This window comes from Pinus tabuliformis, chromosome 5_2 (genome assembly GCF_031772625.1).
Source record: "Pinus tabuliformis cultivar Carrire ecotype Pingquan chromosome 5_2, CPIR1, whole genome shotgun sequence".
Classification (NCBI taxonomy): Eukaryota; Viridiplantae; Streptophyta; class Pinopsida; order Pinales; family Pinaceae; genus Pinus; species Pinus tabuliformis.
Window position 1 is genome coordinate 952,682,704 of NC_142306.1, and position 26,531 is coordinate 952,709,234.

The following is a 26,531-nucleotide window of genomic DNA, read 5'->3' on the forward strand; positions in this document are numbered from 1 at the left end:
TCATATATTCAATTCTTTTGCATTTCTTCTTAACAGTCACCAAATAAATTTGTATTTCCAATGACAACTTCAGAAATCCAATGCAATAGACAAATGGACATATTCACTTTCAAAACTTGAATTTACAGTGAACAATTTAGGTGGATAGAACCTAATGATGAAGACAAAAAACACACATATACAAAATATCAGCTCATTGGAATAGCCCTCTAGCTCTGGTCTCTGATATACGCTCCCCAGAAAATGCATAAACATTCAGCTCTGTAACCTCATAAAACACTGCAGGGAAAAGTAGAGTTAGAATTTGTAACAGATATTGCCCTCTCATATCAATAGCAGCCTGGAAGAGAGGAAAATTTCAGAATGAAATGTGAATAATATCAATAGATCAACTTCTTTTAGATAAATTTCAAAGCCTAAGTTGATTGAGCAATTGAAGTGTGGAGTCTTCATTATCTAAGGAACTTGGGTTCGAGTTTTGTGGTAAATTCCTCCACACAGGTGGACTAGAGCAAACTGGGATAACAAATTGAATTTGAACTGTCGGTGTAGTTTGGAGTGGAGAAGGCACCAAATTGGTGTCATTTCTTAAGAAATCTGAATGAGGCCTTCGACGGGGAGGGGCTAAGAAAATTGGTATTGATGTCCTTATTGTCACAGGTCCAACCATTGATGAAGGAGACCCACAATATCTAGGTGCTAAAAAGGATGACCCAGGTTGAGGAATAGTTTATGGCATCCATTGTTGTTGCCTCTACTGTTGTTGTTGTTGCCTATGCAAACCCCATGATTTCATTGAATTAGACCAGGGTGACAAATTGGTAGAATCAAATGTTTCAACCCTCTCTGATACATTGGAAATTCCCAATGTAGGAATGTTGTTATCCCTTGGGAGATCGCCTTTAAGCCATTCCTCTTCATCTCTCTCATGTTCTTCAAATGGGGTGGGCACTTGCTGAGATGCTCTTTTATGTATAGTTCTAGTATTTGCACCAGCTCTGTTTGCTACAATTGCTTCCCTAGACAGTGCTAATGGCAATGGATCATGCAGAGAGCTCCCAACACAGTCACCAACAGGAGATCTATTAGCTGCAATAGATTCCCTTGAGAGAGAGGAGGATGAAGGTGAATCATGAAGAGAGCCCGATTTATTCCTTTGCGGAAAATAGACCTAATTAGGGGCAAAATCCTAGACCTAGACGATGGCAGAGCAGGAGGATGAAACTGCTGCTGACAATGATGATTGTGACTAGAACTGAAGTTGGAACAACCTTATGCGGGAAAATCAGAAGAAACCCATTGTGATGCTCCTCCAACCCAGGGTTCATAATGTTGGTGTTCAACATAATGGTTGCTACTCTCTCTCTTTGGGTGAGCATCTTTCTCCTGGATGCTGAGTGTTGTTGCTTCAATTGTTGGGCCAATGATATCTCCTTGGACCTATGTTGTGCAAATTCTCTGGCAATAGTGATTTGCTCCTGCTCATCATTACATTCTCCCTTTGCTGGTGTCTATGAACAAAACCCAAGTTGGTGTGCCACTACCATCCCACAAAAACCAATAAAATTAGCATATATAAATCAGACATACTAAACTATTTAGTAGCAAGGCAGAAAAACGTTTCTCAAACTTCACATAAAAACACAAGCCCGAAACTATAATACCTATTATAAGAAAAATACACCTTAAACTATATATAAAATAGTAAAATTTTAAGAAGCACTTACATTGTTTTAAACTTGACCAGGCAGTCATGGCAACATTCTTCTCAGCCTATTTTTGTTCTTGGCCTATTCACCGGTATAACTTAACCTAGCTAACTCCACATTGCAAGTAAAATCAGGCAGATGGCCTAGACCAGACCACACAGTAGTATACACATGCAATGCTGTTCCTGCTCTCTAAGCCATCTATTGAAACCAATTTTTGTATGCCCCCATCTCATCATATTTAAGAGTCAGTTTCAGCTTCTGGGCTAGACCATGTCTAACGAAATTTCCAAATTTCAACTTCTGGTCCAGGTCATGTCTAAACTGTTTAATTGTAAAAATACAAAATTGTATATATAGATAAAGGGAGAGTTATCATGTTGTTGAATTTCTTTCTAAATTCATCAAGAATATCAACAAAATTCTCCATGTCTTGAAATGTGAGAGGCCTTATAAGTCATAATGAGAAAATTTGACTGTGCAAGGAGTTAGGAGACTTGCAAAAGTGAAAGAATCTGTGAGCTAAAAAAGTTGGAAAAGGACTTGAAACCCCCATTGTAAGATCACAAGAAAGTTATGAGATAGAAAGGCCTACAAGCCCTCCTCCATTTTATATTGTACATTCATAAAAAAACCTGAGAAAAAGATACCCGTCAACTTGAAATAGGAGAGGACTAATATATGTCAAAAATGAGAGAATTTTACTTGTGCAAGTTCATAGAATCTTGCAGAACTAAAAGAATCTGCAATTAGAAAGTTGTGAGGATGAAAGGACTCAAAACCCTCCTTGTGAAATCACAAGAAAGTTGCAAGGAAAGGGCTACAAAGCATCCCCCATTTCTGGGCAACAGGAAAGTTGTGGAATAAAGGAAATTGGAACACCCCCTTGTGAAATCACAAGAAAGTTGTGGTTGGTTGAGATTTTAACTACAAGACTATAAGATTGCAAGCATGAAGTTCTAGAGAGGTGAAATCCCAGAACCCCCAACACACTAAATGTGTACAAGAGAAAAAGCCCCAAAGTTGCAAGGTTATAGACACAACAAAGTGGTCAACACAATTTGAGACCTATAATCCTAGGTTCTCAAAACTTATCTTCAGGAGGTGAAAATAATTTTGCAAGAATTTCAAGACCTGCAACACACACCTGAAAAAATCAGAGTTCCACAACAATACAAATGCCACTAAACCACATACTTGAAATATAAGAAATAATCACAACACTATTGCAAGAAAGAATCAACAAGTCAACCCTAAAATTCCAAGTTTTTTGTCCTTTGAGATTCTAACCCAACAACAAAATTGTTGAGTGTGCATGTATGGATGTAAGTAATTGAATTTTTTTAAAGTCATGGTCTTTTGTAATAAAAGCATCTCTTTTACAAAGCTTATTTCTATTAGTTATGAGAATATGCATGTATTGTTTATTCTAAGCATTTAATCTAATTCTAGATCTGTAGACAAAGAAAGACAATTAACTATGAATAAAGAAAATCAATTTGGAAATGTAATATCAACCACTTAAACCACAAGATGAATGCACTAGTATAACTAAGATGTGAGTCTGAATACTGCAGTAACATGAAAATGTTAAATCACAAAAACATATTGTGTTATATTACTAATGCTACATAAGCTAATGGTTGCACCATTAGGTTGCCAAATAAAATATCTAGAAATTAACCATAATAGAGTTTTTAGACGGTAAATTTGAATGTATGCCACAAAATACATAGAATAAATCCATAGGTATTCTGAGTTTTCTATTGATTCCAGATTCCATACCAGGAATAGAAATTAGATCCGGACTTCCGACCATGGATCTCAGCCACTACATTTTACTTTTCCCCTCCTTTCTTCCATTGTAATTACCCGAGAAACATATAAATTTGTATGATATCCTCTACTTTCTATCTCCAGATTATCTACTTTAGGCATCCCTGAAAAGTTATAGAGTTAAATTCATGCTGTCAAATTTGAGACTTTTCATATGATATGCCTTTCTTCGAAAAAGGTATAAACACATGAAAAATAAATGTAGTAGCAAGCAAATGAATAGTCTGCAACAATACTTCTTGTAAAGCTATAAAACATTAAAGCTTAAGTCAATGTTCAGGTGTGCATCTAAATATTTTCAGTTTCAACTTAATATTCAATGTCAGTATAGCACCTCAAAGCATACATTTCATAACAAATAATGTCTCTTTGATAATCTAGAAATAATATAGCTAACACCAATAACATTAAATCTCTTTGATCCCATCAACATAGATACAAAGCAATGGTAAAGGTCTTAGGTTCTCACAGATGAGACACATATTTAAAGCCCATGGAAGGCATGTTTAGGCAATAATACCGACAAAATTTCGTACTTTCTACCATGTTAAGTTTTAAGACAACATTGGGTTCATAGCTCCCCATAAAAAAACTGGAAGAGTTTACAAATACCAAAAAAAGACTCTTAAAGACTCCTATTGACCACTTCTCAGCAATTAGTGGGAATTAATATATTTCTTTCTTTCTTTTTCATGTACTAAGTGATGTCACAAATAAAGACATCTAGATCTTCCAGATAATATCCAGGTGTCTTTTTATTCTAAAACCTTACCTACTAGTCACTTCTGAGGAAAATTTGCATGTACTAAGTGATGTCACAAATAAAGACATCTAGATCTGCCAGATAATATCCAGGTGCCTTTTTATTCTAAAACCTTACCTACTAGCCACTTCTAAAAGGAAAATTTAGTTAGACAATATGAACACAAGTATTTCAGCTAATCAAAGCATCGAATTTAATGCACCATAATTTGCAACAAGAAAAGTGTTGCTGTTTTTTAAAGAATGTATGGTCCAAGATGTCATATCTCATAGAAATTTTGGAGCAACATCATTTGAAATGAGCACATTACTATATTTGAACATGACTGTAATTATGGCTCTGTTCATGAACCTCACCTTGTGAAGATGGAGAAGGTCACAATTAGTTAATAAGTTGGTGCCCAAATTCAAGCCCATTTGGATCTATTGATATTATGGTTCCAAGTATCTATGATTTATCTTTCAGGCTAGTGGACACTATTTTGTTGGTCTTTCCCACATGATCTTTTCCTTGCGTCCCTTATCCCACACCCCCCATACCTTGTTTTATCAAAATCCATGTCTCATCCTGGTTCTTCCCCTAGCCATCACATAGGTCAAGGTCAAGGAGTCTCCTTTCACATGAGAGCACAGGATGACATAAAAGCCTTTGTAGTATATTATTTGGAGCATACCCCTAGGGTAGATAGAGAGGAATTGAAATTATTGAAAATGAAGCAAGAGTGGGAAGAATATTTCTATCAAATACATAGGTTGAAGAAAATAAAGGACAGTGGAATCCAAACCTGGGTAATACTAGATCAAGGCACACCCAATATATGTTAAAAACATAATATCTCTATTGGCAAATCAAAACTACCCTAGGTAAAGTCATGTTAGAAAGAAGTGAGTTCCAATAGGAGATTCTCTTATGCATAGATACTATGCAGTTACAAGTGGACAATTTGGATTACAAGGTGACTTCTCTTGGTTGGATGGTAAAGCGGGGGTGTTTCATACCCCACGAATGTTCAAATCCCTAATAAACATGTTCAAAAATATTAAGAGTTTCATTTCAATTCCAAAAATGGAAGCTTGTAGCCAAGTTAATTCCAAATATTCCAAATATTAAAATTAGTTTGATATGGGCCAACATGAATACTTGCATACATCTATATACACACTGGATATATGGCACAGATATTCTAGAATCTATTGCACTCTACACAGAATTATGGGCATCATGGGAAGAAGACACAACCTCCTTGAAGGTGAAGGTTTGTGGGGCATCATTAATATGGTGCTTCATGATATAATTGTGAAAAGGAATAGATATATATTGTTGAAGTTTCACTGAGATAAGCATGTAATACTCAATGGAACAATAGGTGAAATGTTGAAAATGCAACAAGATGATGGAGCTTAGTGAAAAGAAGTCGCCTTCACTAAGTGGCCCCGCGGGCTATTTTTGGCGCAAAGTCTATTTTTAGACATATGGATCATGGTCTATGAGTTGCAGGATGCTATTTACCGATGATTGGTCATGTTGGTAAAAAATAGATGGACCTCTATTTTTAGACATATGGGCGGAGTCTATTTTTAGACTACCAGTAAAAAAATAGAACAATCGAATATTATTAGCTCTTAATAATATTTGGACTATAAACATTATCTTATCCTCTTGCAACACTTCAGTTCGAGCTACGTATGTGGCACATGCAACTGCCAGAAGGAAATACGCTTTTCCTATGGGTTAGTTGAGCTATTGCATGATGGACTTCAGTTAGAACTCAAGTGATTGAGTTTGGTGGAGTTGATTGAGGAGTTGATGAAGTTGTGTTCAGTTTGACTTAGTTGAAGTAGTTGTATTTAGTCTAACTGCCAAATACACTAGTGATGAGTGATGTGAATTAATTATTAATTAATTCACTAATTATTAACTCATAAATCAACTAAATAATACATTAGTTAACTCAGTGCATGGACAATTCAGTTGAGACAAGTGTTAGAGGTGGGTGAAAGGGTGATACTACTATCAGTTGTGACTATAGCTGTGCATGAGATTTGCACAATCATTGATTAAGATTGCCAATGAGGATTGCGCTGTACAAGCCAAGGGAATTTGAACTTGGATCTGATCTATTCTCAACTTGGATTGTGTAGTGGAGGCAAGCAAACAGTGGAGGAGATTTGAACCCGTGACTTGTTCATATCTGAGCTAGTTTGTGTGTAGCATGTGGAGATAGTACTGAGTACTTGTGAGGAGTATTGTACTATGTATTGTTACATGTTCTCTATCATTATAATATACAGATAGTTGGGGTTTTCAGCTGTATTCTTTCCCCATTACATACTGTGTTGATATGTGTGATTGATGTTTCAATGTGCGCATGCAATTTTTTTTTTTAATTCCGCAAATTGATGATCAATGATAGAGGAGGTTATGTATTATGCATGCATTCCGCAAATAGTGTATAATCAGGATAATCTCTGTGAATAAGTGTTATATTATTCAAATTTCTACATGGTATCAGAGCGAAGTTGATCATCAGATCTATTATTCAGAAAGTGATTACATTTTATTTCTTCAGGCAGAGTCTATAATTGGGCTAGGTAGCCTTTGGATTCATCCTTCTTTTGGAAGGTGAGATATCCGGTAAATGCCCATACAGTCAATCTTTGTACGAGAAATAATTTGTTCTCACGAATTTTATATCAAAAGTGGTTGAGTTTTGAGCTGGTGGAATTCGAATTTGCAGCAGTGTTTTCTTGGTGTCGAAGTTGAAATGTCTTTCAACGGATTGCGATTGGAGTATGCCCTTGAAGGTAGCTCAAATTATATTGCATAGAAAGACAGGATGGAGGCGGTGTTAGATGACAATGGGTTGAAGGAGTTCATAGATGCTAAGGTCCCAAAGCCTACTAATGTTGCTCAAGTTGAGGCTTGGAAAAAGAAGACAACAAAGTGTCGAAGGATTCTGTTGGAGGGCATGAAGGATCACATTATATCCAGCCTGCATGGAAAGGCTTCTCCATTCTTGATGTGGAAAGAATTGACAGATTTATTCCAAAGCAAGAGTGACCAGAGGAAGTTGGCGCTCAAGGATAAACTTAGAAACATTAAGTGTGAGAAAGGAGACAGTATGCCCAAGTATCTCACAAAGTTCACCCAATGCCGGGATGAGCTGGGAAGTGTGGGGGTGACTGTCGATGATGAGGAATTGGTGAGCTTGTCTCTCCTTGGTATTTCGAAGAGTTGGCATGCCTATCAGGACTCTGTCAATGGTTGGGAGAAATTTCTAAGATGGGAGAGACTTTGGTTTGATCTTGTGCAAGAGGAGATCAGGCGGAATACCAGGGACGGATCTTCATCAAAGGCATCTGATGAAGAAAATTGCACTTTGGCTGCCAAAGAAAAAAAGGGGAAGAATAAGAAAGCTTCTCATTCCGGTGTGAAAGGCAAGAAGCAGGACATGTCCAAGGTGAAGTGCTTTCACTGTCACCAGCACAAACATTATGCCACAAATTGTCCGCAAAAGAAGAAAAATAAGCAAGCTGCTGGATCTGCAGTGGGAGAGGCCTTAGCCTCACAGTTTGAGTTGGATTTTTCGCTAATCGCATGCTTGGTATCAAGTGTGATGGGATCGGTATGGTTCTTGGACAGTGGTGCATCTTTTCACATGACAGGAGATTGAGATTTGTTTTCTGATCTGGATGAGAAAGATCTTGGAGTGCACATCGAGATGGGTGATGATGGTAGATACAGTGTGACCGGTATCCGTACCATTTCCTTTGAGAGGGAGTTTGGTAAACCCTTTGTATTGAAGGAAGTGATGCATGTTCCAGGATTGAAGAAGAATCTTATCTCTATGGTGATGTTAGAAGACAAGGGATATGATGTTGTCTTCAACGAGGGAAAGGCTTTCCTGTGCAATAAGACAACTGGAGAAACCCGGAAGATAGGGGTTCGAGTCAAGAACCTTTATCAATTGCATGTAGATGGCTGCGCAGCAATGGCCTGCAAGGTAGAAGGATTGGTGAGCCGGGCTGATGGCGAGCTATGGCACCGGAGATTGGGCCACCTTCACCATGGAGCCTTGAAGATACTGCAGTAGATTTCTACTGGGCTTCCTAAAGGCACTCTTGCGCAGTCAGATCAGTGCAAGGGGTGTACTTTGGGAAAATTTGTGAAAGCCACCTTTCACGAGAAGGATAGTCACACCACGACGATCCTTGAGAGAATTCACACAGATGTGTGTGGACCTTTCTCAGTAGCTTCGACAGCAAAGCACAAGTACTATGTGATCTTCGTTGATGATTTCTCTCGAAATTGCTGGATCTTCTTCATGCAGAAGAAGAGCGAGACATACTCAAAGTTCTGTGAGTTCAAAGCACTGGTCGAGAAGGAATCAGGGAAGAAGGTGACGGCTCTTAGGAGAAACAATGGTGGTGAATTCATCTCTGGTGAGTTCAAGGACTTCTGCAGCGGAGAAGGGATTCGAAGAGAGCTCATAGCTCCCCATAACCCACAGCAGAACGGGGTTGCTGAGAGGAAGAACAGAACGATCATGGGTGCTGCATGGGCGATGTTGCATGATCAGGGCCTACCCCTTCACTTGTGGGCGGAGGCATGCAATACTTCAGTATATGTGTAGAACCGTTGTCCTCACAAGATACTTGGCATGAGTATACCCGAGGAGGCTTATTCTGGTAAGAGGCCTGATATTTCCCATTTGAGGATTTTTTGGTTCTCCTGTTTACATGCATGTGATGAAGGATGCAAGGAAGAAGCTGGAGCTGACCACCGAGGTTGGGATATTTGTGGGGTACACTGATATGCCCCACAACTATCGTGTGTATTTTCCAGATAGTCGCAAGACTGTTGTGCGATGGGATATCAAATTTTAGGAGGAGAAAGCCATGAAGTGTTCGCTTGAGAGGGAGCCACACTTGCATGCAGATGAGGAGCTATTAGTTCCTAAGGATGAGCTTCAGGATGTGGATCAGCCACAAGATGAAGTTCATGGAGTGGAAGAGACCACTCATGTAGCGCCAACCATCAGAGGGCGAAATCGCACTACAGAAGCTGAGCGACTGGCTCAAGATGCAGAGAAGGTTGTAGGACCACCTACAACACAATGCAGACAGAGACAGTCACCTGATCGATACACTGGATACATGGCTCTTGTGAGCAAATGTGTCGTGACTGAGCCGTCTTCTTTCGAGGAAGCTGTGGAGGATCCCGCATGGGTAGATGCCATGGTGGAAGAGTATGATTCAATTGTCAGAAACAGTGCATGGGAGATTGTCCCAAGACCGGAGGGGAAATTAGTGGTGGGTTTGAGATGGATATACAAAGTGAAGCAGGCAGCTGATGGGGTGTGGAGAATTACAAGGCAAGATTTGTTGCCCAAGGCTTCTCACAGATAGAGGGGATCGATTATGAGGAGACCTTTGCACCTGTTGCAAGGTATTCTTCCATACGGACGATTCTTGCTCTCTCAGCGCAGATGGGGTGGCACATCCATCAGATGGATGTGAAGACTGCATTCCTCAATGGAGTCATTAAGGAGGAAGTGTACATAGAGCAGCCCGAAGGTTTCGAGATCTTCAGTAGCAATTCGCATGTGTGCAGGCTCAAGAGAGCGCTGTATGGTTTGAAATAAGCACCTCGTGCTTGGTACACATGGATAGACAGTTATTTCACCGGACTTGGATTCTCCAAGAGTGAGGCGGATCCTAACCTATACTAGATTGTGGTGGAGGGTAAGTTTCTGATCATTGTACTTTATGTAGATGATTTGATTTTGACAGGAGATGAGCTGTTGATACTTTCATGCAAGGAGGATCTTGCTAGAGAGTTTGAGATGAAGGACTTGGGCCTCCTTCATTATTTCCCGGGATTGGAAATTTGGTAGCGCAGTGATGGACTATTTGTTTCTCAGGGTAAGTATGCCCGGGAGATACTGGAGAAGTTCAACATGCATGGTTGCAAGCCTGTTGATACTCCTCTTCCTGGAGGTTGGAGGATGCTACTTCGGCGGAGGTAGTGGATGCCACTGTTTATCGACAGTTGGTGAGGTCGCTTATGTATCTGGTCAATACACGACCCAATATATGATATGCTATTAACCAGCTTTCACAAGCTATGGTTAAGCCAACCAAGCTCTTCTGGAAGGCAGGAAAGCATGTATTGCGTTATCTCAGAGGCACATCGGGATATGGATTGTGGTACAGACAGGAGGATGAGGTGAAGCTATGTGGCTTCACCGATGCAGATTGGGCAGCGAGCCCAATGGACAGGAAGAGCACATCTGGAGGGATCTTTAGTATTGGGTCGACAGCAGTTTCTTGGTACAACAGGAAGCAGAGATCCATGGCACTCAGTTCAGCAGAGTCCGAGTATATGGTAGCAAGTTTGGCTGCATGCGAGGCTATATGGATGAGGAAGATCCTGGTCGGGTTGTTCGGGTCACACTTGGAGCCTACTGTGATTTATTGTGATAACCAGAGTTGCATTAAACTCTCGACTAATCCATTATTTCATGATAGATCCAAGCACATCGACATTAGGTACCATCATATCAGAGATTGTGTGCAGCGGAGAATCATGTTACTTTCATACATTCCCACGGAGGATCAGGATGCTGATATCTTGACGAAGGCGCTCACCATGAGAAAATTCGAATACCACAGAGGCAGGATAGGGGTTTCAAATAATCCATATCTTGTTGAGAGGGAGTGTTGAAAATGCAACAAGATGATGGAGCTTAGTGAAAAGAAGTCGCCTTCACTAAGTGGGCCCGCAGGCTATTTTTGGCGCAAAGTCTATTTTTAGACATATGGATCATGGTCTATGAGTTGCAGGATGCTATTTATGGATGATTGGTCATGTTGGTAAAAAATAGATGGACCTCTATTTTTAGACATATGGGCGGAGTCTATTTTTAGACTGTCAGTCAAAAAATAGAACAGTCGAATATTATTAGCTCTTAATAATATTTGGACTATAAACATTATCTTATCCTCTTGCATCACTTCAGTTCGAGCTACGAATGTGTCACATGCAAATGCCAGAAGGAAATACGCTTTTCCTATGGGTTAGTTGAGCTATTGCATGATGGACTTCAATTAGAACTCAAGTGATTGAGTTTGGTGGAGTTGATTGAGGAGTTGATGGAGCTGTGTTCAGTTTGACTTAGTTGAACTAGTTGTATTTAGTCTAACTGCCAAATACACTAGTGATGAGTGATGTGAATTAATTATTAATTAATTCACTAATTATTAACTCATAAATCAACTAAAGAATACATTAGTTAACTCAGTGCATGGACAGTTCAGTGGAGACAAGTGTTAGAGGTGGGTGAAAGGGTGAGACTACTATCAGTTGTGACTATAGCTGTGCATGAGATTTGCACAATCATTGATTGAGATTTCCAATGAGGATTGCGCAGTACAAGCCAAGGGAATTCGAACTTGGATCTGATCTATTCTCAACTTGGATTGCGCAGTAGAGGTAGGCAAATAGTGGAGGAGATTTGAACCCGTGACTTGTTCAGATTTGAGCTAGTTTGTGTGTAGCATGTGGAGATAGTACTGAGTAATTGTGAGGAGTATTGTACTATGTATTGTTACATGTTTTCTATCATTATAATATACAAATAGTTGGGGGTTTTCAGGTGTATGCTTTCCCCATTACATACTGTGTTGATATGTGTGATTGATGTTTCAATGTGCGCATGCAATTGTTTTTTTAATTCCGCAAATTGATGATCAATGGTAGAGGAGGTTATGTATTATGCATGCATTCCGCAAATAGTGTATAATCAGGATAATCTCTGTGAATAAGTGTTATATTAAGAGTTTCATTTCAATTCCAAAAATAGAAGCTTGTAGCCAAGTTAATTCCAAATATTCCAAATATTAAAATTAGTTTGATATGGGCCAACATGAATACTTGCATACATCTATATACACACTGGATATATGGCACAGATATTCTAGAATCTACTGCACTCTACATAGAATTATGGGCATGATGGGAAGAAGACACAACCTCCTTGAAGGTGAAGGTTTGCGGGGCATCATTAATATGGTGCTTCATGATATAATTGTGAAAAGGAATAGATATATATTGTTGAAGTTTCACTTAGATAAGCATGTAATACTCAAAGGAACATTAGGTGAAATTGAGCTCTGTGCTAACCGATGCAACAGTTAATCATATTATTCAGCCCACTACATGTGAAAATCTTGTCTTTGGCTATTGCCTGATATCGATCATGCTAATCATTAGGGTTTTGATATTGGCAGGCAAGGCCTTGCAATTATGTAATAAAATATTCATTTATTAGTACTGTAAGAGTTTTAGAGGTTATTCCTGGCATAAAACCTAATAGAGGTAGCAAGTGAAACTACCAATCCCATGTTGGATATTGTAACATCATTGGCTGGATATGCAATCAGCCTATCCAGACTCTAGTTTACAAGAGTCACCATATCAACAATGCTTATCAAAATTTAAGTATGTTCTAATGATCAAATCTAAAGGCAGGAAAAGAATCAATGAAATTGATAGAAAATGGTCTCAAGTATACATGACAAAGGGAAACATGTGAATATTTTTAGCATACAACCTATGAACCCTTCTAAATCATAGAAAATCTCTTTAAATGATCAAGTTCCTAGAAATATGGCTAAATTTTCAAATAAGGGTTACGTTCATTACAATTCATTGTAGGATGAATTCACTCATTGTTATGGAGAACCCATAAGTATAGAGCCATCAAGATCAGACAAACCACAAGTCAATGGTTTAGTGCAACAAGCTATCTTTACTTCCCCTTCCTCTCCATTGGGAGGAAACAAAAGTACAAGCTTCCTTTGTAAAACACTAATCAATTCCTATTACAAAACTTAGAGCTAGTGTTACCCATAAAGTCAAGCAGATCAATTGGAAATGAAGAGATTAGATCATATGTCATGTAAGATGGCTCATTAGAAATGTGGTTCACAACTTCCTTAGAAATATGGTCTTCAACAAGCACAACAAAATTCTAGTTCCAAACATAAAAGAATAATGCTTAGAGTAGACATAGAGGGGATATTAGTAATGTTGAATGATTCATAAGAAAAGGTATCATACCTATACAAACAGAAATACACAATGGTGTCCAATATCAATGCTCTTCAAGTGACTTCAACTTTAAAGCAACACCCCACCATTTGTGTTATAAGAATGGTATGGTAGGTGTGTAATCGAATATGTGTTCAAGGGAAAGTGTTGATATGAAACATGTTTTTGTGGGAAAAGAGCCAATTTTAATGAGTTGTAATGGACACTTTCAAGAATTTGTACTCCCTACAGTGCTTAACATACATGAGGCCTTGGAAAAGGAAAACCTTGCTAGCAATACTTACTGATATAAGGAAGTTTAATGAGGTAGTTCAACCATGCAATAGAAAGTTGCTACAGAAATGGTAGTTTTTTTATTTGATCCTAATGAAGAAATGGATGATTGACATGTCTTAGTTGCTCATAGGAACCAATTTTTCTCCTAAGACTTACAACCAACTACACCATGGAATTTACAAATAAAGACCTCTAGTTGTTAAGGTGATAAGTTTGTGGTTTCAAGTTGTTTGTTACCGGTAAGAGGAGGGCCTCTTTCGACATTTTTTTAAGGATATACTTGCTCACCTTTCTCTCAGCTGATCATAATGGTACATGCTCAGCTGATCATTTCTTTCCTTCAAAGAAATGACCAGCTTAAGTGATGTTATGTGAGAAGATTAGTAAAGAGGACCAACTTAAGTGATGTTATGGCCATACCATTGTATCCCTTGATGCTTCGATCAAAGAGACTCAACAACACCAAGAACATCGAGTGCCCTCCAAGCATTGGTCATTCGAGCCAATGTAGTCCTTGTGGTTTGTAGAGAGTCTTATCACTCTAACATCAGGCTCTTCAAACCAACTCTGCACAAGGTCATTACAAATGTAAAAAATCAGCAAGACACAAATTTGGTAGTAAATATGACCAAAATAAGAACTAGTTCAAACAATTTTCACAATCTTGCTTTTGAAACCAACATTCTAATCTCCTTAGCATTATGATCAACTGCCACTGTTCTTCCCAGGTCAACGAACTCATCTCCGCCTTGGCATCAAAAGTGTAATTGCATAAAAGGAATGTCAGTCTCATGCCAATAGGTCTCCTACGATGAATGCACAGGAACCTAGTACATAGACCATTTTTCTCTTTGCTTAGCTACCCAAGGCTTATTTCCCTTTCCAAATATCAATAATTCTTTTCCAAGAAAATATAAAATAAGAATAATATTTTACTATTTTATAGAAGGTGAAGATGTTGAAATCATGCCACAAAGTGAAAGGAAATAAAATATATTTCCTTAAACCACCAAATATATAAAGAAAACAATAATAATTATAAAAATAAAACTAGATCTATTGATCTATGCATGAAATGAGAACTATAAGCATTCAAGGGACTAAAAAAATCTGAACAAAACAATCCAAAAATTCCAAACTTGACAAATTCCTCTAAACAAGCAACAAACAAACTGCTAAAATTTTCTAAGATATCAGAGCTAGACATCAACGAAATTTTGTGTACTTGAATAAACCCATTGTTTCTTAGTGTTAGACTTCTTAAATTAGTTATTTATCATTTAATACTAGGACACTATCTATGTGAAAATAAATAGGTCCCAACTTCATCAAATCTGACTTCATTTCCGGTCAAAGATCAAATCCAACTTCATTTCCAGTACCAATATAAAATCACACCCTTTATAAATATTAACACCTAACCACTTAGACCCCTCATATAATCCTTTTCATAGCCCAACAAAAAGATATCCCTGACAAAAATTGAACTTTTCAAAAATATAACATGATCATGTAAGACACTAAATACTAAATATGAACACTACTAGATAGGTAACAATTCAATGTCAGTTCAATCAACCTTCATGCAATGAAGAAAAATCACTAACTCCTTTTGCGATATTGAATGCCACATTCTTGTAATTAATAATTATGCTGACACTTGAGTTGCTAGTGTTGTGTCAAAGTAACCATTGCTCACTACCTACAAATGTTGAAATACAGGATGGTGCTAAAGTTAAAGACACAAAATAAAAAAAATAAAGATATGATAAAAAATAAACCTACAAGACTGTATTGGTCGAGTGTGATAAGGACACCAATAACTGAGGCTAGAGACATTTATAGAATGTGGTAGTTACTAGTGTGTGTCTATTATGAGATTAATAGTATGGTGGAGAGACCTACCAAGAAGGGACGTTGGTCTTGGGAAAGTATAGTAGGGAGATCCATACAACATTTTTGTAAAAGGAAGATGAGAAGTGTTGTCTTCAAATTGGGTTATGTTATGGTACAATTTTGTTAGTGATAAGTGGTAAAAAGACACTTACATCAATAGGTAGGAAGTACATTCAGGGCATGAGTTGGATTGGCTCAAGTTATCTCATCCTTTAATGGTCCTAAGGACATGTGGGGACCCAAACAACTTAGTACTTGAAATACTTGAAATCATGGTTGACAAATGACTGACAAGACTATACAAAATAATGTCGGTCTCGTGTCAATAGGTCTCCTACGATGAATGCGCAGGAACCTAGTACATAAACCATTTTTCTCTTCTCTTAGCTACCCAGGGCTCATTTCCATTTCCAAATATCAATAATTATTTTCCAATAAAATATAAAATAAGCATAGCAGTCTACAAAGTCATGCCACAAAGTGAAAGGAAATAAAAACAACTTTCTTTAAACCACCAAATATATAAAGAAAACAATAATAATTATAAAAATAGATCTATGAATCTAAACATGAAGTCAGAACTAAAATAATTTAAGGGAATAACATAGCATTTGACCAAAACAAAACTCAAAACTCAACAAAATACCCCAAACACAAGCAACATATAAACCATTAAAATTTTCCAAGATATCAGAGTTAGACATCAAGGTAGTTTCATGTACTTGAATGAGCACATTAATGCTTTACATTAGTCTTGTTAAATTAGTTATTTATCATTTAATAATAGTTGGACACTATCTATGTGAAAATAAATAGGTCCCAACCTCATCAAATCCAACTTTATTTCCTGCCACAGATAAGAAACAAACAATGTAATGATTAAATATGAAACATCAATCTTAAAATAACATGCATCAAAGAAATGTCGCTGTAATGTTACAATGAAAAATACAAATATAGAACCTATTTTTACTTGAATTTGACATATAGTAATCTTGCATGATCAATGGAACATGTATACCAAAATAAGAGTCCTAGGGTATTTCAATTTCCCAATTCTCATCTTGGTCCTCATTTTTTGAATTGTGAACATGATCTTCTCTAAATGAACTATCATTGTGAGCCTCCAAAACATTATGTTCTATATCAAATTCATTCGAGAATTTTTTTATATTGTTTTCTCCCTTTCTATCACAATCTGATTGCCAAAGAGATAGTGCTCTTTCATATGGAAAATTGTTAATGTCATACTTTGTTACATATAATCTTAAACACGTATCCACATGTTTATAAAGCTTGTTCCTCAACTTTGACTTCAAGAATGATAATTCACTAAACATTCTCTCATCCTCCATTGATCCCAAAATCATGGTTTGACACAAATCTGCTAATTTGAAATATTTTGATATGTTTTCTTGCAGGTATTGTCTAGCACTTAAAGTAGTCCATAATCTTGTTATAACACCATTTTTATTAGGATTCTCCAAAAAAGGATATTGCTTCCATAGTGTTTCAGCAAAGTGTCCATTTTGTACATACAATTTTGATGAATCTAAAATACCTTCAATTTGTTCTCCATGTATCGAGACTTTATTGCAAAAGTGGTCTACTAAACATTTTAATTTTTTTTGAAAATCACCTTTTAAAGTTCTTGGACATTGACAATTGTTCCAATATTGAGGGTATACCACACACATGGCCTCCAACAATTCATCTCGAGGAAATTGTTCTCTTATCTCTAATGATAGTGATCTTGCAATTTCTATCAAAATCTGTCTCACTGAAATCATAATATTATCAAATTGGTCTCTTGACACGGGGAAATCTTTGGCGATTCGTCCCGTCTTACTAATATAATGAAAGGGGATCATATACCGATGCACTATGATACATAGTATCTCTTTTTCATCAAACATAAAGAAAATTCAATATTTTCTATATTGATGATCTTAGTCCAACTTATAAACTCTGGACCAGTAAAAGAGTATGGCATCATATACAAATTATCCAATGCAAGGCATGCTGACTTTCTCGCATTTGTGTATTTTGCAATATACATTGTCCGATTCCAAGACATTTTTATGAGGACATTCATTTCATATAGCATAGGAAGAATTCCAGCTAATGTCAATAATGTCCCTATATCCGAGAAAGAACATTTTGAGCTTTGTCTACATTGTAGCGATTTTCATACATCAACCCTACCAAATATTTGAACTCACTAAATAGTCTTTGAGTTGGTCCATTTAATGAGATCCAATTTGTATCAAAATATTTCAATAGTTTTTTTCCATCCGTAACACCATATGAAAATTGTTGAAACTCTAAATATTGTTTGGAACTATGAGAAAAGTATGCATGAGTCTCATGTACAAGATCTTCAAATTTTGAAACTGATGGAAACTTGCTTTCTATTTTAAATGCAAGATTCATCCTATGAGCCATACAATGAATACTAAGCATATATGATGAAGTTGATAGTTGTAGTCTAACACAAAGGCTATTCCTTTGTCCTTTCATTATGGATGCTCCATCTGCTCCAACACATACCAAATTTTTTGCAATCATTAAATGATCCATACCACTTTCCTTCAAACTATTAAGAACAAGTTCATAAATATTTTCAGCTGTAGAAGTATCTCTCATCTTTTTAATCCTAAGTAGACAGGAATGCCTAATATGGTCAGTAACCATATAAATACTCATGTAGATACATGAAGTATTATCTATATTCGTAACCTCATCCAAAGGCAATGCCAAAAGCCTAGCATTTGCAATATTCTCTTTCAAGCCATCATTTTCTACTCGAGCTAGATATCTTGCCCATTCCCAACCACTGTTTACAGACCAATGATAAGATGGAAAGTTTAACACTTGAAGAAAAGATATAAATTTCACGTGATCTGGATAATCTGTCATAGAACGACCTTTAGATAAGAGGTGAAATACAGTGCTCAATTGTATCGTCTTGGATAACAAACTTCTTTCCATCGTCTTTTCAAATAGAGATATGATGGTTCCTCCACTTGCCTCAAGTTTCCTCTTACTTATTAAATATTTTTTATATTCTTCTGCATATTCGATATGTTGACATTCCTCAAAAGATTTCCATCTAACAATAGATTTCTCTTTACCATTTACAATTTTATTTTCATACACCTTTCCTGCATGGTTTTGTACTGTATCTAGCTTCATCTAAAATTTAACTACCTTTTGAGATTTCCAACTACACACATTACATATAACTTGTCGAAAAACCTCATTCTCATTTGCAGGATGTATTTCTTCAATAAATGGAAAACTTGAGACCCAATCTCCCTGATATAGCCTTCTTATGGTCCATTGGCCTTTTTTACTTTTCCGTGAATAGATTATGTCACCTTCCAAGGAAAAATCTCTAACATTTTCATCACCAATTTAATTTCTGTTGAAATTGCATTTATCTCACCCTAATCAGTTGAGGAACCTATTATTTCATCCATCATATGGATATCAAATGCATTTCCACAAGAGTTAACATCTCTGGCAGTAACAGATTGTTCAAAGGAACTTGAAGCATGAAGAGAATGTGTATTTTTGGATGGATACTTTTGAAAGTATGATAATACATCCATTTTCCTTGATGGTTTCTTCCCACGATTATCTTTTGACATCTCACTGAATATTCCACAAGTAAAATTTCAAATCGATCTACAAACCTGCATCAATAGTTTCCAAGAGTTGAGAATTACTAGATTTGTGGGTAGTATTCAAAGTATACTATATGGCATAGTTCAAAAGTACATATGAATAAAAAAGGATTTCATCATACCCAATAAAAATAAACATCAATTAAAGAGTCAATATACATTCTATGCCCCGTTTTATTTTTTGTCTTGAGCTCACTTAGGGTACAACAAATTTTTACTATTTCAAAGATTTTAGAGAAAAATATTTACATTTTCCTTTCATAATTATGTGTACCCATTTGTACCCAAATTGATTCAATGAGATATGCTTCATATAAATTCACTTGTTCATAGAAAATAGAATTGTACTTTGCAAAATAATTGTTGAGTAAACATTGAAAGAAAATATGTAAGAAATTCAATTTTGAGTCAAAATGGAATTTCACAAAAAAATTATTTAACAATGTGTTGTGGTACTAAACAACTCCCCATTATATTTAGACTTAGGAGAAAGAATATCAGGGACCCTTTAACATTTTTACGATAGAATCCTTCTTTGTTTAAATAAACTAGGATAAGTTTTATTTTTACTCTTTGATCTTTGAATAAAACAAAAAAAGTTTATGAATAAGGTCATAAAACCTTTTAAGAATCATTTTGTAGTTTTAAAATATGAATTACAAGTCTAAATGAATACCGAAATTAATGAAAAAGATATAAAAGAGTATGCCTTATTAAATAATACGCATAGTATTGGTGATTTCAAAGGACAACCACAAAGCTAAAACTGCGAAAAGCTGAAATGCGAACTTACGAAATTGCGATAAACTGATAAGAAAATTACAATTTTGAAATGCGAAATTGCGATAAATCGATAAGAAAAATACAATTGTGAAATGCGAAATTGCTATAAGTCGAATTTCGAAATGAAGAGCCGATATCACATACCTTCAATTGACGGATGTAGGTCATATCGTGTTCTATTAAATTCTGGTCTTTCACTAATATACATCCCACGCCTATATACTTTTTGGAAATCACAAAATCGCTATGCTATGTAATGTCACCCGATACCACACACTAATAAAATATTTTCTGGTATAATGACAAGTTTCAGTCTCACGTGAACAAACATTTGAAAATTTAATGACCACTTTGCATTGTTCTAATTTTGAGGTTTTTATTGATTGGTAATAATTTTTAGTTAATGTGAATGGATTTCAATATAACTTGCATTGAAATGATATGACCATTTTCATCCTTCGAAGCTCTTGCTACTTATCTTGGTTTGTTTCTTTACAAGTAAATTCTAATAAAGAGTAGTTAAAGGACATGTCAAGAATAATCAAGGCAAGGAGGAAGTCCGTAACACAACAAGAACCAGTCTTTCCACCTGAAGAAGTGTCTAAAATGTCTCCATTGTTTATAGATACTACATGCACTCCGGATAGAAGTTCCGCCTCCTGGGAGGTGATATACAAACTATTCGAGGATGAAAATCTGAGGGTAATTGTGAAACAGACTGCTACTACTGATGATTCTCCTCCAAGTAACGGTGTCACATGGAATGATGTGGCCAATTCATTTCTTCACAGAATTGTTGCTCGCCCTAAAATCCTACCATATACAGATATGGTGAGATGGGTTATTGACCAGTTGGACATTATAGACAGAACGTTTATAACGTCGAGGAAGATAATTATTGGGTCTTTTAAAGCTGAGGATTTAAGGAAAATGTATCATCTACCTCCACCTCAAAAGAGGTATGATACACAATTCGTCCAGAAATTCATGCAAGAGAATCCAAACCCTGTAGACCTGATCAGAGAATGGAGAAGGGACCTGAACAAACACAAGCGAGAGGATAGGGGTATGTATTCATTAGCCTCCATTGTTGGCCCTTTCTCTCATATTGCTTCTATGTTATGTCACCTTTATGGTTATCAAAATACAAAGAAATTCTCTGAAGAATGGGTGCCATTGATAGAAGCCTCTGCTGATGGCTATATCATGGATTGGGTGACTATATTATCCAACAATTTGACCACCCAAATCTGCAATTACAGACAAAAGCGCAATGTTCTCGAAATAACGACTCCTCCTTTCTTTATGAGCGCCTATGTCATGGATGCAATTTGTTTTTCTTATGATTTTCCATCTCTTGGATGGAAATGGACAGACCAATTTCCTAGCCCTATTTCTATTTATCTCAATATCCTTTGGGAATCAAAATACCATGCTCACTTCTACAAAATCTGTCATGAAGTCATGCTCCCCATCCACCAAGAAGTCTTTGGCAAAAAAGCCCCTAGACTTACTACAGAAGCCAATAAAGACCTAAAGCCTATAGGAAAGTGGTTTGGGGAAGAATCATTTACCTACATTTGTGTTTTTGGTAGCCTTTCCCATCCTCATGTTTTCCCCTTTTTGTCCCAAATAAGTTGCTGGCCAAAGAAGTCGCTTATCAAACAGTTGGTAAGGGCTTAACTAAAGTACTTAAAGATGCCAAGAAATTCGCCTGGCCATGTTTTCCTATTTCTTGTGGTACCTATGCCTTAGAAAATTTCAAGCATTCTTCAATTGAGATTGACCAATTAAGAGCCTTTAATTTTCCAACCATATTAAATATACCATATGAACTGCATGGTGTAGCGAAAGATGTTACAACACAGGCTAAGATCAAACCATTTTTAAATGAGCTTGACAAATTTGATGATTTGTTTGAAATGGTTCCAGAATATTATATGGTAGAGAAATTAGCAGCAAACCATCTAAGTCTTGATGAATTGATTAGATTCAATCAATATTGTCAACGAAGAATAGCCCATTTGCTTGAATCCCTGTTAAAGCAATTCCGACAAAATTCATAAACTTTAGATGCATCAACTTCCTCCTCAAAAGCTCCAATTACTTCCCAAGTCTCCAAAATAGCTACTATAGCTGTTGAGCACACAAGAGAAATCAAAGAGGAGAACAAATTAGATGAAGTATGGGAGGAGTTCAATCACGTTTTGACAACAGAAGAAGCTCGGGTTACAGATGTCTCAGCTGATATACAAGAACAACAAGTTGCACTTAGCAGAGAGACTAAGCAAGTTCTAGAGACTACAGGGACAACCTCGTTTACTGTTGAGGCTTCCCAAGACGATACTATTGCTAAAAATTGTGAGAATAATATTAATGATGAGATTATCAATCAATCAAATGTCGTTGATGATATGGAGATAATTATTACATTTCCTATTACTGAGATAGTCCTCAAAATTAAACAAATCTTGCCTTTGGACATATTTTACAGTCTAAAGCATAAAGCAGTAATGAGCGAGTCAAGGAAGAAAAGAAAGCTAGAACAGTTGCAAGTGCTAGTTACAAATGAGACTCCTTTTCAAGTTCTTTGGAAAGGAACTTAAACAACCCTGGACAAAGAATTGAACATATTATCTTAGTTCGTAGGAGCTTATGCTAGTGCTACCATCGACAAAGATGCAGAAATACAATTGATAATGAAGGAAAAGGATCAAAGGATGTCCAATTGGAACAAAATTTTAAAATAAAAAAGAAAATTATTGAGCAACAGTGACAAACACATATTACCAAGCCACAAAAGAGATTTAATGATTTAAAGATACAATTTGAAGCTGAAGTAAAGGACAAGGATGAATAGATACTGTAGTTGCAACAAAGAATAGACCAACTGAGAGAAAATCCAGATATAAATGAAGTCCGCAAGGAAGCATCAAAATTGGATATACTCTTAACAAAGCAACAAGCCATTTTCTATCACAAATTGGCCTTAATTCATGACTTATCAAAGACCAGTGATTCTTTAGTAAATCAATTGTCTGACTTGAGGACATTTTATGAAGATATCGATGAGAAAATCTCTGAGTATATAGATTGGCAAGACAATGCTCAGGGAAGATCATTTGATCTTCCTCGAATTGAAGAATCACAGAAGGATATCGTATTTGGTGATTGGGATATCAAAATGAAACGAGCATAGATGGCTATTATTAGAGCCAGAAATATTGCCTCAAATTTCACCGAATACATCACAGATACCTTATTGCAAGCTAATCTAATTCAGGAATTCCCAAAGGACACCTTTCTATATGTCACATCTTTGAAACAATCTTGGCAAGAAACATCTAAAAAGAAGGTTCAAGACATTCAGAGTTTATCGCAAGCGAACCTTGAAGGTTATTTGCATTTTCTGGTGAAGCCTCATAGTCAGTGGCTCATGCTGAGGTGTCTCTCAAACACAACAATACAGTTTCTTCCAACACTTAATGATGCAGTGTTTATGGGACAAATGTGCATGCAGCCGATACATCCCCCCCAGCTGAAGCCACTCACGGACATATAAAATCTCAGAGAGCAGATGAAGAATCAATCTGGAGCACAGTCATAAGTTCTTGTTGCAACATATCACAAATTTAGTTGTCCGTGTTTAACTCACATGGAATGCAAACAACTATGTGAAAGAAAAGTATTAGATTATTATATTATAATTATGATATACATTTATAGTACATTGTGTGACCCTTGGATTCATATTCCAAGTGGTCTCTTGGACTCCGGTGGCTGTTCACATTCCACACCTACCCATAGTGGATTAGGTGTCCAACATTCCCCCTCTTAATCTGAAGGGGTATGGATGAGTCCAAGAAGAGAGTTGTGATACAAAATGTGAAAAAGTATGGATGAATACACTAGGCTGAATGTGCTCTCTGAAATGTTGGTATATAGGGGGGTGTCTTAAGGGTGAACACCAACACTGGAGCACTTAGTGCAGTTCCTAGAACTCTTCCAAATCTGGCATGAAGTTGAGGTCTTCTACTAGAGGAAGTGTTCCTCATGTTTTGAAGAGGGAAACCTTCAACCTTGAAAGGAAGGTCTCACCTCGCATAAAAAGGGAGAACCTCAACCAAAAAAGGGAGGTCTCAACCTATGATGGTTTAAGGCTAACCACCAACCAATGGCATGCTTAGGGGCATCTCTATCTTTGGCTACAACTCTGAATTAGGTATGGTAGGTTGTGGCTCAGGCTCGCTTGATGTGGATTTGAAACTTGTAGATGACCATCACTTCCTCCCCTGTCAGCTACAAGGTGAGAAGATGAAGAGATATAAATTGCAAGACTTTTCAATATTTGAGAACAAACCCTGTTTTATGAGCGAAATATCTTGTTGGATGTTGAAGCCCATTGCCAAGAAGCGATCCATCCGAGATGAATATGTATTCTTGCAGGAGGTTTGATTTTTTAATCATCTATGTGAAGAAGGGGTATGCTGAACACAATGCTTGGATAGATGAAGATCAAAACAATGATCTTTCACATGGCCAACTCTTTCACAATGTTGGCATTTCACAATCTGTTGTTGTAAAGGAGGAACATGTGAAAATGAACACTCTTGAAGAAATCCAACACTTTGAAATTGAATGGGCTTGGAATAGTTTGGAATGTGAAAGAAAACATCCTTATCATATCCAAGACTTGTTTTGTGCTAGTTATGGACAAGCTCTTCCCAAGGTCTGATGACTGACTTGTGAAGGACATGCTCAATTTCTACATCTGCATGTACAACTGCTGCTTCATTTTGCACTGGATCTGAATCAACTGTAACATGATTGACTTGCTATTTATGGGAGTTTGTTTCAATTTTCTAAATAGAAACAGGTTCAGAACGATGACTCCATTGCTATAATTCTTCCTACTGCAGTTGTGCTTCAAGCTACATAAACTCTATCTTTTCATGTGCATTTTGCAGACAAGTTTGAATGTCCGAAAGAGAGGCTTTGCTAATTTTGACTGTGCTGTTAGCAGTGGACCTGATTAGAGTTTTCAATAACTCTAATATTATTTCAAGCTTAGCCATTTTTCTTAACAGGTGGCAAATAAAGATTGTGAGCTTCAATTGTATCACTATATACCAAAGTCTTCTCTAACAATTATGCACTATCTTCTTCTACACACAATATGAAGCCTTGATGGTAGGCTTTGGAGCAACGATTAGGATTAAATTTTCTATGGCAACAACTTAGAAGCAAAGAATTCATATATACAAAATCAACCCATCAAAACAAGGAAACTGAGGGTTTTGATGCCATTATCTCATCGATGCTTTGAGTCCTTAAGTTACAATATCACACCATTTTCCATTATATAAAGGGATGACAAGCATAACCCATTTTACTCCAACCATAATCATGGATATCCAACATCCTGCAGTTCAAGAAATAACATTAACAATGATGCGAAGCATGAGACAAGCTAACCTGGATATGAGGGAAAAAACACCAGTTTGATATCACAGAGCCCCAACATCCAGCTCTGAACATGAGGTTGCATCCAAGGCACTCGATGCTAAGACATTGAGGCGTCTTGCCCAAAATAGAGAAGCAGCAAAGAAAAGTAGACTGAGAAAGAAGGCTTATGTCCAGCAGTTAGAGTCCAACCGCATGAAGCTCAATCAACTTGAGCAAGATCTTCAACGAGCAAGAACACAGGGTGTTTTCCTTGGGGTGGGATTCATTGCTGATCAAGGTCACCCAGGTTTGAGTCCAGGTGCTGCTATTTTTGACATGGAATATTTACGGTGGCAAGAGGAACATCATGGCTGAATGTGTGAGCTGAGAGCAACATTGTAGGCCCACATAAATGACAACAATGTATGCCTGCTGCTAGGAAATTGCCTACGCCACTATGACAAAATATTCCGGTTGAAGAGAATTGCAACCAAGATGGATATGTTCCACCTGGTTTTAGGGATGTGTTCCCTTGGAACTTCTCAAGGTCCTGGTTCCTCAATTGGAGCCCTTGACAGAGCCATAGTTTGTGGGCATTTGTAACTTACAACAGTCTTCAAAGCAAGCTGAAGAGGCTCTTCTACAAGGAATGGAGACTCTCCAACATCTCCAGTTAGGTCTTCAATTTCGGAGAAAATCTAAAAATCTGAAAGCTCTTTGATGGCTGTGAACCACAACCTCCATTTCTTCTCGTTCTAGTTGTGTATTGATATTTCTTTCCTTTTCATAGCGTAAAAATAGTCTCGGGTATACGAAATTCCACTCAATCCCTACATTTCCTGATGCCCAGGGTCATCACCATGGTTGTAATGCTCCTTCTTGGCCTTAGTTTCCTTCTCATCAACCCCGTCACTGGGTAAGATCTCCATAGCATCAAATTCATGCATTTGCGTTTCTCATTGTTCTTGGAATTGTTTCGCCCCTTTCTTTCTTTCTGCTATTTGATCTGATCGAATTGCA

At 36.9% G+C, this 26,531-nt stretch overlaps 2 pseudogenes; one reads left to right on the forward strand and one right to left on the reverse strand.

The window, feature by feature from the left end:
• Nucleotides 1–409: 409 nt before the first annotated feature.
• LOC149162421 (uncharacterized) lies at nucleotides 410–20,234 on the reverse strand (annotated as a pseudogene).
• A 5,340-nt stretch (nucleotides 20,235–25,574) lies between these two features.
• On the forward strand, nucleotides 25,575–26,232 carry LOC149162422 (bZIP transcription factor TGA10 pseudogene; annotated as a pseudogene).
• Nucleotides 26,233–26,531: the final 299 nt, after the last annotated feature.